This window comes from Eulemur rufifrons, chromosome 2 (assembly GCF_041146395.1).
Source record: "Eulemur rufifrons isolate Redbay chromosome 2, OSU_ERuf_1, whole genome shotgun sequence".
NCBI lineage: Eukaryota > Metazoa > Chordata > Mammalia > Primates > Lemuridae > Eulemur > Eulemur rufifrons.
This window is the reverse complement of record NC_090984.1, coordinates 22,893,929-22,910,753: the sequence shown is the minus strand read 5'-3', so window position 1 is coordinate 22,910,753 and position 16,825 is coordinate 22,893,929.

Below are 16,825 nucleotides of genomic sequence, written 5' to 3'. Positions count from 1 at the left end.
CGGGCCCCGAGGGCGGCAATGTGCTGCTCTGTGGCCAGCCCCGTGGGCGGCCTCCCCAGCCCCCGCAGGCAGGCGGCAAGCCCCTTCCCCTTGCCCAGTGGTGTGTTGAAGTCAGCTCCCACTGGCTCAAAAGAACCAAACTTGTACATCTCTTTTAATTCTGCGTTCAGTGACATCCTGTGGATGGTCTGAAATCAGCCACAGTGAGAGTGTTTACACCATGGAAATTGGCAAATGCTACAGATCAGGGGTTTAGTTTTCTCCAAAGAGCTGCCATTGCCTTCCCTCATCCCCCCACCCCCACAACCTGTGGCTGCCAGGTGTAGTGAAATCCCAGAGTACATCTGTGGGTTCACAGATCCCAGCTCTGAATTTCCCTTGAGACGCAGGACTAAATAGACTTGGGGGAGGGGGTGTGGACTGGGCAGCAGGGTGCCAAGGCGGATGCGGACAAGAGCCAGGGGCTGGAGTGCAGCTGGGTGGGGTGCAAGCCGGGGCAGGGAGGAGCCCGTGGGACTGGAGGACAAGGCTTGGGCTGCGCGTGTGTGTAGAAAAGAGAGACTCCAAGAGAAACGGAGAGAGACGGCAAGGAAGAGGCGAGGACAGAAGAGAGAGAGCCGTGGAGAGACGAAGCAGACACAGGCAAAACAAGCACAGAGGGCGGGAGGGAGGCAGAGGCAGAAACAGAGGCAAAGACAGCTTGGAACTGGGAAGAGAAGACAGCGGAGGGAGCCAAGGGCAGAAATAGGAGTGCAGTGACAAAAGCACAAACCGGAGAGGGATGAGCAGGGACAGCGGCAGGAGAGGGCCGGGGAGGGAGACAGCCCAGGCCTAGCTGCTGCTACAGTGCTGGGGCTCGTGGTGCACGGGGCAGCTTGCAGGGGAGGCTCGGAGTCCCCTCCACCCCGACAAGGTCCCCATGCTCCCCCAAGCCATTGTGTGATGACCTCCTTAGGTGTCAATCAGCTACTAGAAGATGTGAATGTTTGATTGCTTCTTCCATTTGGGCATTAAATCCCTCAGTAATTCAATAATACATTGCCCAATTTCTCACATGATGAGCAATTTTAAATTAGGTAAAAAAATATTTAGGCAATTAAATTGCTAAGTGATTTGTTTCTGAAAGGAAGTCCCTCATGATGCTCCCTTGAGTTTTTATTCTCCCTTCTTAAAGCAACCTGGGAAAGGGACGTGCAGATCTAGCCATCTGCTTGGTGGTTCTACCCGGCTGCATCCAGCACATCCTCTAGGTTAGGGCCCTCGGATCCAGGCTCCCCCCCACACACACACACCCCCCCAGTGGTGGCTGAAGTCAGCCTGCATGGGCGGGGAAACAATCAACTTTCCACATCTTTTCCGAATTCTGCATTCAGTGACATCATGTTAGTAGCCTGAAATTGGCCATGATGCGAGTGTTTACACTGCAGAAATTGGCAACTGCTACAAACCAAGGGTGTTTTTTTCCTTCAGAGAGCTACCACTGCCTTTACTCACCTCCTGCACCCACACAAATCTGTGGTGCCCAGGTGTGATAAAACCCTGAGCGAGTTTGTGGGCTTACAGCATTTGCCCAAGTCCCAGCTGTGAGCCTCCCTCAAGGGGCGGGGCAGACTCCTTTGGCTTGGGGGTCCGGGGGAGTTGACTGGCAGCATAGTGCCGAGATGGATGTGACCTCTGTCCCAGGGATCCTTGTGCCTCCCTGCCAAGGGAGTGTGGTCTGGAAAAAAGAGCACCTGCCTGAGCATCAGGTGAACTCAGGTGTCTCTGAGCGTCAGCAGGGAAAGTGACTGCCTCCTGGTCACCAGCAGTGTGGATGGGGTGGGCCTAAGCGCATCTCCTGGGCTCCAGTGTGGTGGCCTTTCTGTTGGTCTAAGCTGCCCCCGCTCACAGTCCCAGAAAGTTTGTTGTGCTACTTCCAAATACAGAAAAGTTCTGTTGCTGTAAATTTATAATTCTCCAGGAAGCTGCGTCCTGGTCCCTGGCGGCCCTTTGTGTTGCCCACCTTAAAGGAGTTGGGCAAACAAACACGGGACAGGAGGGGCTAAGGAGGTGGGCGACCTAAGCCGGAGAAGGCTGGGGACGGGCTGCAGAGACACACTGGATAAGGATTTCAAGTCTCACTGTGGGTGCCAGACCGTCTTCTGGATTTTCCCACCCAAGTTGTCAGTAAACTTGACCTTGCTCCCTGATGTCTTTGAGTGGATGAAATTTGGAGGGCGGTGCCAGTTTGAGAAGAAGGATGAGGACCAGCTCCACTGGTCACACGTGGAGGGACACCGTAGACTGAGGAGGAAGGCCAGCCGGGGCAGTCACAGACCTCCATGGGAGGAGGAGGCAGCGTCTTGCCTCTCTGTCCCCCTGGGAGGCGGCTTGTTTGGGAAAACCACGCCCAAGTCCATCTGGAGCAAGTGCCCCAATTTCGCCTTGTGAGGAAGAAGAGGGATGTCCCAGCCCATGAGGAGGGGAAACTGAGATCAAGAAAATCACAGGGACAGACGTGACCCCTACCCCGTCGAGGGTGTGTGTGCAGCGCTGAGCATCTGTTCTTTGGGTCCCAGCTGTGCCAAGTGTTGGTCTACAGAGCCTCAGCACCCCCAAACTTAGAGTGACTCACCGACCAATGCCATGCATGTGGAGAGGCCTGGAAGATTCTCTTCTGCATGCCCTGGTTCTCTGTCCCACCAGCCTGGTGGTGTGGTCAGGTCTTAACTTCATAAGGAGGCCCCACCAGCTGCTGTTCCATGCAAAGCTGGCCACAGAGACCCAACTCTGAGGGTGAGGACCCCGGGCCAGGCAGTGGACAACTGGGCATCTCTCTCTCCCCAACCCCTCATGCCGTAGTCTGGCCCCTCACTCCCTACCAGTTAACTAGCTCACAGCAAACAACTAAATATAGTGCCTTATTCTTTGACTCCCAGAAGTCGGCCACAAACTGTCCATCAACATTAATTTCTCAGCTCAGCTATTCCAGCCATGGGGAAACTGCTGCCTCTGGAACTTCACTGTGCTGCTCTCAAGCCTATCTTTGGGGGGGGTCTGCATGTGAGCAAAACACAGATTTGAGAGGGCAGGTTTAGAGTGTGAAACAGCTATAGACTATGAAATCGGAGAGACCAAGATTCAAATCTTCACTGCTTCCTAGCTGTGTGACCTCAGGCAAGTTACTTAACCTCTCTGAGCCTCATTGTCTTCATCTGCACGATAAGGCTAATAGTGCCTGGCTCACAGGGCTGCTAGCGTGGTTAACCAGGATCATGGATGTAAATCTTGTAGCCAAGGCCGGACACAGAGGAGGGCTGGATAACTCTTCCTTCTTCTCTCTACGGAAACTCATTCCTTGCCTGTCCCACAGTAGAACAGAAACTGGAATTATAACGCCTGCCCCAGAAAGTGGTTTCATTGAGATGTACAAAATCAGTGGTTACAGACACAGTGTCTGTCCCTATGCCCTGACCTTCCTCTTTGACACTGTGGGCTGTCAGATGTGCCTCCTGGGTAACCAGTGCATGCACGCGAGCACGCACGCGCGGACACACACACACACACACACACACACACACACGGGCACCTGCACATTTGTGAGTGCAGGCACACAGGCCCACCGGCTAAGGCCGGAGGAATCTGGGAATGGGCGGGGAACAAGCAGCCCTGCCCCGCCTGGCCCCGGCCCCCCACACCTGCCCCACCCCGCCCCTCCCCCGAGCCAGGCCTGGGCCCCGTGCGTGGAGGGGCTTTGGCGCCCTCTGCTGGCCGCAGTGCTGCCTGCGCCCACATCCGGCCCCGCCAGAGCCCGTGCAGAGGCCCAGGGAAGCCGGGAGAAGCACAGGAAGGGGGAAAATCTGAATGGAGGAGAGGAAGGGAGGTGGGGAATGAAGGAGAAGAGAACCGGGGCCCATTCTGTTCCAAAGCCACCAGGATGGAGGGTCCAGCTGTGTGGTCACCCACCGACCACAGAAGCTGCTTCCAGGAGAGTCACCTACCCAGGTGTTCATATGAGGCTCGGGAGCGCTCACGGTGGCACAGCTGGCGGTGTGAAGGCACGGGCCCCACGGGTTTCTCAGGCTCTGGCTGTGATACCTGTGAGTCCCCATGACAGGACTACCTGCGGGGCAGGAGACTTTGCTACCCGCTCTGGGAATGCCAGGCCCTCAGTCCTGGAGGCAGGAGAGCTTGATGGCAGAGAAGGTGAGCGAGGCAGACGGGCAGAGCGCCCGCACTGCCCCTCGCTGGCCGCGTGGCCCTGGGCCCTGCCTCTCTGGGCCCTGCGTCCTCACCTGCAGAACGGGGGCATGACACGGTTGCTGTGAGGGTGACATAAAAATTCACGCAGAGCACAGCCCAGGGCCTGCCACATAGTAAGTGCACAGTAAATGCCAACTACTGTTATTGCTGCTGTCCTTGCCGTGGGCCTCACGAGAGGTGAGGGGCCGATTTTCCTCAGGGTTTCTGCGGCCCGGCCGGGCATCTGGGAGGTGCAAGGAGGGTGGGGCTGTCAGAATCTCGTCTTTGCAGAAGGCCACAGTGTCAGACTGTCAGATTCCTGCTGGGACCACCAGTGGCAACTGCCTGACCCCCTCTCTCCCTGGGTGGCACATCCCGTTCCTCGGCAGGGCTCACCTCCTACCTGCTTACGTGAAGCTGCCCTCCTGGCCGGGCTCACCGTCCACGGCTTAGCCGGGGAGGCCCCTCTAATTGTGTTTTCAGCCACCGTGACATCTCTCTCATGGCAGGACCTCCAAGTTACCACACTCAGAAGCCGTCGGCGGTCATATTTTCTGTCTGGGACAAGACCGGTCCGCAGGGAGAAGAAAGAGTGAGGCAGACCTGCAGCAGGAAGCAACTCCCACACGGCTGTCCTCTCCTGGGTGGGCTGTCACCCTTCTCCGGCTCCTTCCCCTCCCCCCACCGCCCAGTGGCTCTCTCATGGAGGGACTGTGCACCCTCTAAAGCCCGAGCGGAAGGCCCCTTGGGTGGGGCACCCACATGTCAGCCTGAGCCCGGCCACCTCACACAGCGCTCTCTCCCCGCCCTGCCAGCTGTTTCCCTCTCCCCCTACCCAGGCAGCTCGGAGGTACATTACAGGGTCCACAGACTAAGCAGACACCACCCGGGGGACGACATGCTTGTCTCTCCTTATAAGAAGTTTCGTATGGCTTCCGGGAGGGAAAATGCCCCACCCCACCCCATCTCCCATGAAGAGGGGAGCAGGTAGCCCCTACCACAAACCCTGCACACCCGCATGGCAAATGACCCCTCCCGACGCCCTGTCCCTCTTCCAGTGACCATGGGAGCTGGTGGTTGGTGACAGAAGAGTGGACGGGAGCTGGTACCCGCTGCGGACCACCCACTGACAACTCTCTGAATGCAGAAGGCAGGGCTCCGGTGTCCTTCCTTTCAGCTTTGGGTGTTAGCTGCAATTCCAGAGCAGGAGGAAAAGTCCCACACAACATCCTGTTATGCTGGTGCAGGACTCTCCTCCCTCCCAGAGCCCAGCTGAACTGATCAAAAGACTATAAAAGAAGGGAAAGCCCTTGCCGGCCTGGAAGCCAGGGAAGGCACGCTCCCACGCCAGGGATGCTGGGATCTCTGTAAAATTGCAAGACCCAGATTAAAGGGAGACCCCAAGAGACCCATGTTCCTCCTTCCCTGATAGGGTGGGCACAGGTCTTATCATGGCTACACCGAATACCCAGAGGAACTGCCTGGAAACCCTGACCCTGGGCACATGGAGCTGGCCCTTGCTGCAGAGGCAAGGTCCCCGCTGGGCCCGGCCCCAGCCAGGTCCCGCCCCTTCTCCAGCTGTGTCCCTGCGCTGGGGATGGCCCTTGGGAGGCTCTACCCGGAGTGGGGAGAGAACAGGACACACACATACACCCCCACGGCCAGCTAGACCTGCAGGGCGATACTGGTAACGAGTTGGGGTTACATATGTCACAGGTGGCTTGTGCTCACAGCCAACTGGTGATGTGAAATTGCTTTATTTAGTCTTAAAATATGACAGGACAATCGGGAAAACATCCAGGTGCGTGGTGAGCTAAAGAGAATCCACTTCCTTTGCCTTGTTTGAAGGAAAATAATAAAATTTTATAAAACATGTATTTTTTAGCCAGGGGTGGTGGTCATGCCACTAGTCCCAGCTACTCAGAAGGCTGAGGCGGGAGGATTGCTTGAGTCCAGGAGTTCAAGGCCAGCCTGGACAACAAAGTGAGACCCCACTTCTATAGATTACAACAAATTCAAAAAAATTTTTGAAAGTTTAAAACACTAATTTTTAAAGCAGAAGTACACAGAAAAGCAAACACACCCACACACATGAACACGTGTGCACACACATATACTCGGACACACGCAGAGCCTTTGAAAACATTCTGTATCATGAAAGGAAGAGAGCGTGTCCCTCAAAGGGCAGAGAAAAAGAATTCCTTTGAAAAAGATGTATCACGGAAACATAAATAACTTTCAGACCACATCTGCTTTGTACGCAATTCATTTAATTAAGACATGAACTCTAAGAAATGAGATTTGCAAACCAGATAAAAGAGTGAGCTGAGAAGCTGCTGGCTGACAAGCAGGTGGAAACAGAAAGCAAACCGCGGCGGAGAGGGGCAGGCTGGAAAGAAACTCCAAATGCAACGGAAGTTTCAGTCGCGCTCAGGCAGCGCAGAAGGAACAGAACTGGAACTACGGGACGTGGAATCTGAGAGTGTGGAGGGCAAATATGAGAAGATCTCTGAGAATGCAGGGGAAAAGCCCAACAGGATGAAAACCAGAGAGAACGTGCTAGGGCTCCAGGCCTAAAGACCCTGAGCACATGAAACAGCAAGGATCACAGGACAAGGAAGACGACAATATTCCCGAGCCGAGCCTATGAGTGTAAAAGGCTCCTCTTTGTCTAAGTCAAATCATAAAAAGAAATGGACTCCTAGAAATACCGCGCAGAATTTTTTTCAGTTTTAAGGGTAAAGAAAAACTTCTCTAGGCACCCGTGCAGAGGGAAACGGGGGGGAAATATCTACAGCAGTTCTTACAGCGTGTCATTGGAAGAGAGATTCCACGGAATTTGCTAAGTATTTATGCTGGGGAGAAGGTCCTCTGCCATAAACTTGGGAAATGCTGAATTAAGCACACAAGACAAAATCCTACGCTGAGGCTTTTGCAGGGCTTTTAAAGTCTCCGTGCGTGTTGTTAAATGGGCAACATTAGCAAGCGCAGTTTTCCAAACTTACTTGACTATGAAGCCCTTTTCCATAGAATATGTGGTGAGACTGGTGCTCAGTGGAACAAACTTTGGGAACCACCCTTCCATCGAATTTTGAGAGATCACAGTTGTGACCCAAAATGTTAACAATCTGCCAGGTGCATTCATGCATGAAGAAAACAGAAACATTTTCCCATATGCCGTAACTTAGGATCCGTGCCCTGTCTGGCTCTTCCTTTCATGGGGGAAAAAAATACTCAGAGATGCACTCTTAGCAAGCAAGCAAGAACCAAAATAAGTAAAATAATAGTAAATGAGAAATCAAGTCCCGGGCTGCAGTTCTCAACCTTGACCCAAATAAACTCTAAATTAAAAAAAGAAGTCAGAATGGGGAAATTGTATAAGAGACGTGGAAGTGAATATTAAAAACCTGTTAAACACATAATTATGCATATATCGGTCAGAGTCCAGGCAGGAGGCACCAGAGCCACATCCTTCCCTGCCTGCCCTGACCCCTGTGAACTGCATTCAGCACCCAAGCTCCCTGGTGTCCTGGCTTCCGGCTGAGCTCTGACAGTGGAGGGCACAGGCAGGAGCCTGGAGGGTGGGAGGTGAGAGGGGTTGGTGTCTCCTCCCTGCTCTCTCCTGCTTCAGTGCCCTCTCTCTGGCAGTAGCTTTGTCCCCACAGCCTCAGCTCTTGCCTGGACCTATTCCCCAGGGTGCCAGATGTCCCCAGGCTGCAGTCACACTGGTTCCTCCCCTTGCCCCGGAAGCCCTGGGGATAGTAACGCTCCCCTTAATTGCTAGTCTCTGGGGTGCCTCACCAGCCCCTCCCTGTTTGTTCCCTGCACCTCATCCACACTTCTGTAAGCAGTCTCTTCCATTAAGCCATCTTGGGTGAGGACTTCTTGCCAGGACCCTGACTCAAGCCCTTTTCCATTCTTTTTGTAGAGCCAGAATAACCCAATACTAAAACCTGACAAATGCCACAAAGAATGAATGAATGAGTCACACACCAGTCTCAATACTAAAACCTGACAAATGCCACAAAGACAGAATGAATGAATGAGTCACACACCAGTCTCACTCACATAGATGTAAAGTCCTAATACAAATGTAATCAGATGATGTCCAACAATACATTAAAAGAATACGCACGAGCAAACATTCTCGGAATGCACAGAGGAATGTGTATCAGAACTGCAGTGAACTGATGTACCACAGCAATAGGTCAAAGAAGATATTTTTACATGCTGAATAAGTGTTTGGTAAATTTCAACATCTGTTCTTGATTTTTTTAATTTAAAATTTTAATTTTATTTATTTTTTTTTTTGGAGACAGGGTGTCGTGTTGCTCAGGCTGGAGTGCAGTGGCGTGATCATAGTTCACTGCAGCCTCGAACTCCTGGGCTCAAGTGGTCCTCCTTCTTCAGCCTCCCAAGTAGCTAGGACTGCAGGTGCACACCACCGCATCTGACTAATTTTTTCTTTTTTAGAGATGGGGCCTTGCTATGTTGCCCTTGTTCTAAAGATCATAGCTAATACAATTGGATATAAAATAATATCAAAGAAGAGAGAAACAAATTATAATTATTTACAGATATGATTGTCTTCCCAGAAAAAAATATCAGAAATACAAAATTATCAAAATAGAAGAGTTTAAGGCCAGGCATGGTGGCTCATGCCTGTAATCCTACCACTTTGGGAGGCCGAGGCAAGAGGATTGCTTAAGGCCAGGCGTTTGAGACCAGCCTGAGCAAGAGTGAGACCTTGTTTCTACAAAAAAAAAAAAAAAAAAGTAGAAAAATTAGCTGGGCATGGTGGTGCACACCTGTAGTCCCAGCTACTCAGGAGGCTGAGGCAGCAGGAGGATCACTTAAGCCCAGGAGTTTGAGGTTGTAGTGAGCTATGATGACACCACTGCACTCTAGCCCACGCTACAGAGCAAGACCTTGTGTCAAAAAAATAAATAAAAGTTTAGTAAAGTGGCCAGTTATAATATAAAATAACTACAGAAAATTTAACAGCTTTTCCATTTCCTAATAAACTGTTAGAAAACATGATGCAAAAAAAAAAAAAAAAAAAGAGGCTGTATTAGTTATCTTAACAAATTACCCCAAAACTTAGTGGTTTAAAACAACAATATTTATTATCTTATAGTGCCTGTGGGTCAGGAATCCCGGGGTGATATGGCTGTGTCCTCTGACTCAGAGTCTCTCAGAGACTAAAATTAAGGTGTCAGCCAAAGCCGTGGTGTCATCGGAAGACTCAGCTGGGGAAGGACCTGCCTCTCAGCTCACTTACAGGGTTGCTGGCAGGACCCTGTTCCTCACCAGTTGCTGGCCTGAGGGCTTCAGACCCCTGCTAGCTGTTGGCCAGTGGCCACCGTCAGTTCCTGGGTTCCTTGTCACATGGGCTTCCCATAAGGCAGCTCACAACACCGCAGCTGGTTTCATCAGAGCAGACAAGCAAGAGGGCCAGGGGGAGAAAATAACAGCAAGACAGAAATTACCATCTTTTGTAACCTAATCTCAGAAATAAGAACCCATCATCATCCCTCGCCATACTCTATTCATCAGAGGTGAGTCACCAGGTCCAGCCGACACACAAAGGGAAGGAGTTGAGGACCAGAAGGCACGGGTCACCGGGAGCCGTGCCAGGGGCTGCCTGCCACAGATGCCATCGCTGTATGTCATGAAAACAAGCACCAAACATGCATATTCACCTACAAAATAAAACTTCACTGAAGAACGATAATTAAAAAGACCTTAATAACAGAAAGATATGCCACGTTCCTGGCTAGGAACATTCAGCATTGCAAAGAAGTTGATTATCACTAAATTAATCTACAAATTTAATACAATTCCCAAAGAGATTTGTATTTGCTTATTTAACCTGGCAGGAAAAAAGAAAGTCTAGAGTTCATCTTAAAGAATATGTAAATTTGGCCGGGCGCGGTGGCTCACGCCTGTAATCCTAGCACTCTGGGAGGCCGAGGCGGGTGGATTGCTCAAGGTCAGGAGTTCGAGACCAGCCTGAGCGAGACCCCGTCTCTACTAAAAATGGAAAGACATTATATGGACAACTAAAAATCTATATAGAAAAAATTAGCCGGGCATAGTGGCGCATGCCTGTAGTCCCAGCTACTCGGGAGGCTGAGGCAGTAGGATCGCTTAAGCCGAGGAGTCTGAGGTTGCTGTGAGCTAAGCTGACGCCACGGCACTCACTCTAGCCTGGGCAACAAAGTGAGACTCTGTCTCAACAAAAAAAAAAAAAAAAAAAAAAAAAAAAAAAGAATATGTAAATAACAACAGCAAAGAACTTAAAAAGGGGGTGATTTGTATTCTCTCATTATTATTTTATTAACCCTTATTAAAAAGTCACAATTATCAAAATGGGGCAATAAATAGCAGTGGAAGAGTGATGTGACAGACCAATGGAACAGAGTGCAAGCCCAGCCAAACACACGCAAATATTCAGTGAATGATGAAACGGCCTTTCGGATCATTGGGAAATGATGAATTCACTTATGATTCATGTTGGGATAGTTGCTTAGTTTTCTTTAAAGTTACGTTCTTACCTCTCCCCACACATGAGGATAAAATAAAGAGTTCAATATAAAAGAAGTGAAATGAAATCATAAAATCATAGAAGGAAATTTAATTGAAAATGTACATAATCTTGGCGAAGGCCAAGGTTACAAATAAAGTCTGAGTTTAATAATTTGACAGCTTAAAAATGAAGCACTTTGGCACATCAAGAAAGTATTAAAAAATATTGATGCAAATGACAAATTAGTTGCAAAATATAGTGACAAAAAGTGATATATGAAAATGTGCTGACTATACTACATCTTTTTTTTTTTTTTGGAGACAGAGTCTCACTTTGTTGCCTGGGCTAGAGTGCCGTGGTGTCAGACTTGCTCACAGCAACCTCAAACTCCTGGGCTTAAGAAATCCTTCTGTCTCAGCCTCCCGAGTAGCTGGGACTACAGGCATGCACCACCATGCCCAGCTAATTTTTTCTATATATTTTTAGTTGTCCAGCTAATTTTTTTCTATTTTTAGTAGAGACAGGGTCTCGCTCTTGCTCAAGCTGGTCTTGAACTCCTGACCTCGAGCTATCCTCCCATCTCGGCCTCCTAGAGTGCTAGGATTACAGGTGTGAGCCACTGCGCCCAGCCTGACTATACTACATCTTATAGACCTATACTAAAAAGAGGAGTATTACAATAGAAAATAGCCAAAGGATATGAATGGAAAATGCACCATTCATTCATTTACTCAGCAAATATATATTGGGCACCTCTTATGTGCCAGACACAGTTCCAGGTACTTGGGACACAGCAGTGAACAAGACAAGGGTCCCAGTCCTCGGGGAGCTTACATTCCACTGGAGAGAGCCAGGTAATAAACAAATGAGTAAATTCTGATGTGTCTTACAAAGTGATAAGCACTACTGGTGAAAGTAAGAGTTAAGTAAAGTGATCGGGAGTGGAGTGTGGGGGGTTCAGGGGTGAGGGGGGGCCCATTAGGAAGCAGACACTTGAGCAAAGCCTTGACCCAGTGCAAGAGTGGGCCGTTCAGAGCAGGAGAAACAGCGTGGTGCGCCATGGTGCTGGGGGAGGCCCCGGTGGCTGCAACAGAGAGAGCAGAGGGCCAAGGGGGGGACCCTGGAGACCATGAGAGGTCTTTGGCTTCTATCCCGAGTGAAATGGGAAACCACTGCAGGGTTTTAAGCAGAAGAATGAAATTCTGACTTATGTCTCAAAGGAATCATTCTGGTCACTATCTTGAGAATAGACTTCTAGGGTACAAAAGAAGAAGCAAGACAACCATTTGGGAAGTCAACAAACACAAGACAAAATGTTCACCCTCACAGGTAACCAAAGAAGTGCAACTAAAAAAATATCTTTACTTGTTTTTAACCTATCTGATTTTAATGCTCTTTTTAAAAACAGTCCCCAGTACTGGTTAGGGTCAGGGCACTCTAGGCAGGTACGTGGGGACCACCTTTCTGGGGGCAGCTGGGTATTTGGTGCCAAAGCCTTAAAAACATTCAAACCCTTTCACCAGAAATCCAACTTGCAATAAATGAATCCAAGGGACTAATAATGGCTGCTGCTTACGGAGTGCTCGTATTCACCAGGCTCTGTGCTAAATGCATCCCACACGTCACCTCATTTAAATTTTTACCATCACTCTCATTTTACAGGGGAAAAAAAGGCACAGCAAGTTGCACAGTTCAAAACAAGGAGGGCTGGAACCAAACCCGGGCACTCTGATGCTGCTACACAGCGAGGCAGCCACGGGGATTTGTGTTCAAGAGTGTTCATTACATGGCCGGGCGCGGTGGCTCATGCCTGTAATCCTAGCACTCTGGGAGGCCGAGGCGGGTGGATTGTTTGAGCTCAGGAGTTCGAGACCAGCCTGAGCAAGAGCGAGACCCCCGTCTCTACTAAAAAAATAGAAAGAAATTATCTGGCCAACTAAAATATATATATAGAAAAAATTAGCCAGGCATGGTGGCACATGCCTGTAGGCCCAGCTACTCGGGAGGCTGAGGAAGGAGGATCGCTTGAGCCCAGGAGTTTGAGGTTGCTGTGAGCTAGGCTGATGCCACAGCACTCACTCTAGCCTGGGCAACAGAGTGAGACTCTGTCTCAAAAAAAAAAAAAAAAAAAAAAAGAGTGTTCATTACAGCGTCATTTAGAACAGCGGAGAGAATACAATGAAACCAACAAACAGGGGTTACTCATTCAATTATGATTTGTCCACATAATTCAGGCATTAAAAATCTTGTCAAAGAAAACTAGGTTTAGATGCAGCCAGGTGCTGAGATGTGGAGACGGAGAGAAATAGAAATGCCCCTCAAAGGTCACAGAGACAGTGTCTTCACTCCACCCAGGACTGTCACCTGTGTTGCCAAGCTGGAGTGCAGTGGCTATTCGCAGGCACAGTCATGCACTACACTAGACTGGGAGCTCACTGGGGACCTGGCAGTTCCAGCCGCTCTCTGCAACTCTTGGCCAGCGCAGGGCCCGACAGCACACAGGCAGCCGGGCAACATGCTAAATGAGTGAGTGAGTGAGTGAACTAATGAAGGAATAATTAATTGGGAGAAACGTCAGCAGACACAGAGGGAGGAAGGGAGGGAGATGGGAAAGAACAGAAACAGATAGAGACTGCAAGCCACGGAAACAGAGGGAGACAGAGAAAATGAATGAAAAGATGGAGGGAGACTATTGAAAAAATTAAAAAGCTAGAGAAAGCCCGATGTGGTGGCTTGTGCTTGTGGTCCCAAGCGCTGAGGCAGGAGAACCACTTAGGCCCAGGATTTCGAGGCTGTAGCGCACCATGATCACACCTGTGAATAGCTCCTGCACTCCAGCCTGGGCAACATAGCCAGACCCCATCTCTAGGCAAAAAAAAAAAAAAACAAAAAACAAAATAGGTAGAGAAACCCAGAGGGATTCAAGTCCAAACCATGTGTTCCTGCCTTAGTTTCCCTGGCAGTTCTGCACGCCTTTGTTGGGCTGTCTCCCAAGCGCATGATACCCTGCTTGGTTTTGCCAGTGTTCTCATAGGCTGGGGACACTGTTGTCTCCTCCCCCATCACATGCTGCCTGAGGTCCATCCCCAAAACTTTGACATAAGGGCCCTCCCACCCAGCAGGCCCCAGACAACTATGCAGAACCCCCCACCAAGGCAGGCCCCTGGGATGACAGCCCTCTCCCCAGCCTTTCCTTCCTGCAGCAGTGATGGCCCCTGCCTCCTCCAGCTATGGGCCCTGGGTTGGGGGGCGGGGTAGAGGTGGGGACAGGGAATGTTACCATTCAGCAGGCCCCAGAGCCACGCCTACACCAGACTCTTGGGAGGGGTGAAAGTAAGGGAGGGGAGAAGCCAAGGGGGCTTGCTGCCTCCAGGGAGCCTGGCCTCGATGCCCAGACTGTGATATCAGCTCTGGGATTTCCAATTCCCCCAGCCATGGGGGAGGGGGCTGAAGAGCTGGGAGGGAAACCGAGTGGGAAGTGGCCAGAGCCACAGAATTCCCCTGGGTCCTAGAGAAGGGTGGGTTCCTCCACCCCCTACCCAACTGTCCCTGGAAAAGCCTCTGACCTCACCTCCCTGACTTCCGGCCTTCCAGCCCTGAAGAGAGACACTTCCAAACCAATGGGCCCCAGCCCCCTCCTCAGCCCCCTCCTCACTGCCTTGGCTCTGGGGACCCAGTCCCCCCTGCCTCCCTCACCATTGCGCCAGATGTGGCTGCGGGGGAGGGGTGGGCACAGGGCCCAGCTGGCAGTGGTCACTCGGTGGTCCTCTCCCTGCAGAGTCAGCGCTTTTGGTGCCAGCTCGCCCGGCCTCCTCACTCAGCACTTCCTCCAGCCCACTTTCCAGAGGCAGCAGCTGGGGCTGCAGAGGCCACTGCTGCCTGGGGTGGGGCGCAGACTCCCAGTTCAGCACGAATCCCATCAACAGCCTTGCCTGAGCCACCAGCCAGGTGCCCAGGCCTGCCCTCCGCAGTCAGTGATCACAAGAGGAGGGGGAGACCCAGGCTGGCCCGGTCTGGGAGACAAGGGCAGGAGCACCCCAAGGCCTGCCCTTTTCCCTTCCCCCAACCACAGAAAATTCTGACCCCTGGCCCTTTCCTCCGCGAAGCAGTGGGGCATTCCACAGCTGCTGCCCCTTCTCTGCTCCCGAACCCTCTGCTGGCCTGGCCTGCTGCTTCCTCACTCCCCGTGGACTTTCCAGAGCCTAGTGTTCCATGACAGGGAACGGGACCCAGGGTGCTCCACTGGGAGCCCCAGCAACATGTAGCTGAACACACAGTAGGTACTTAACAAAGTCATACGCTGTCAACAGGCTCTTTCAGCGTTATATCTCCCTTCTATCTCAAGGGTTCCTCGAGACTGGTTCCTAGTGCCAGGAACTGGCAGCAAGCCTCAACCACATGCCTGACTCTTAAAAATGTGGGTGTGAATTCCAGGCTCTAGGGACAGGGCTGAGAGAGGAGCTGCCCTCTCCCCAGACCGCTGAGGCTGAGCCCGGCCTGGTGAGTCCGAGCCCTCGTTTGACCCAAGCTCTGCACCCTCCACAGCCTGCCCAGGTCTCTTTCAGGCCACCACTGGGCAGGTTTCAGCCTAAGAATGCCAGGACACCTCCAGCTTCTGAGGCAAGGCCTTGCCCTGTGAGTAGAGAGGCAGAGGCAGGCAGTCTCCCCCGGCCCATGCAGCTGCTGGCTCCGACCCAGCTGGGCCGGTCCGCCACTGCCAGAGACCTACCCTCAAGCAGAAGAGGTCAGAGGGTCCAGTGGAGAGGAGGGGAGAGGACAGGCCCTGTCCTGCACAAGGTCACCCTGGCCAGGGAAGGCTGCTGAAGACAGAAACAGGAAAGGGACAGAGAAAATGGGGTGAGGGGGTCACCCTTGGGAGAGCAATCCCTCCTCTCTCTCACGATTCAAGAGAAAAGGAAGAAAATAGCGGCCCGTGTCTGGCCCTGTGCTGGGTGCTTTTCATAATCCTCTCCTTCCCTCCTCCCAAGTATGCCACAAGAAAGATGCTCTCACCCTCAGGTTACAGAGGACTCCAAAGCTCTGAGAGTGTGACAGGCTGCCCTGGGGAACGGCTGGGCCGGGCCAGGACCCCAGGGCTCCACTCTCGGCAGGGACGGCTGGCAGGGCCCAGTCCTGGCCATGGGAGCCTGTGCAGAGGCCCAAGCTGTGTTCAGAGCAGAGTTTATTCAAACAGAGCCTAACAGGAAACTTGGCTCCTCTGACTCGCTCTGATTCGACCTTATTAAGAAAAAAGAAAGAGGAGCAAGAGCCAGCATCGGGTAAGGTTTCGCCCCAAGAGCTGGCTCGGAGGCAGAGGCCGGCTGAGTGGGGTAGCCTGTGCCCTGGTCCCCCCGCACCCAAAGCTCTTAGGCCACCCTGCCCATGGCTGGCTGGAGGAGAGGGGTCCTGCCCTCTCCATTTTAGGGCAGTGGGGCTCCCCAACCTCACAGCCATCCTCTACCCTCCCTCCACTCCTCGCCCCTCCCTGTCTATGGTATCCTGAGGCCTGTTTCCACTTCTCCGCCTCTCCTGGCGCTGCTGCCCATCTGGCTGGCGGGAGGGCCCTACAGGACCCCAGGGATTCCAAGCAGCTGAGGCCAACACTGCAGGGGGCAAGCAGGAGGGAGGGAAGGCTTAACCCTCCAGGTCCCGGCCGTCAGTGAGCCCTGCCAGCATCTTGCTTGGTGTCCTCGGCCACCATGTCACTCCTTGTAGAAATCCTATCTGGAGTCTGAAACCAGACCCCACACTGGGGAACTGAGTGTCAGTGTTGAATGGCTGCTGGCCAGGAATGGTGTGGGAAGCTTCCCCCTCCCTGGCTGGATTATGGGCATTTAAAGGGCAGAGACATGGCCGAGTCACCTGAATCAAGCCTCCTTCCAGAAGAACAGCACAATGGGTGAACAAATGCTGCCTGGGGGTGGGGGAGGGGGTCCACAGTTCTGAGGAATGTCTCCTCTGGCTGTCTCTTCCAAAGGTGGGCTCCAGGAGTTTCCAAAATAGAGAGAGAATCTGCAGGGGCCAAGTTAAGGGCAGAGTCTTCCTACCTTGTTTATAAGCACAAGAGGGAAATTT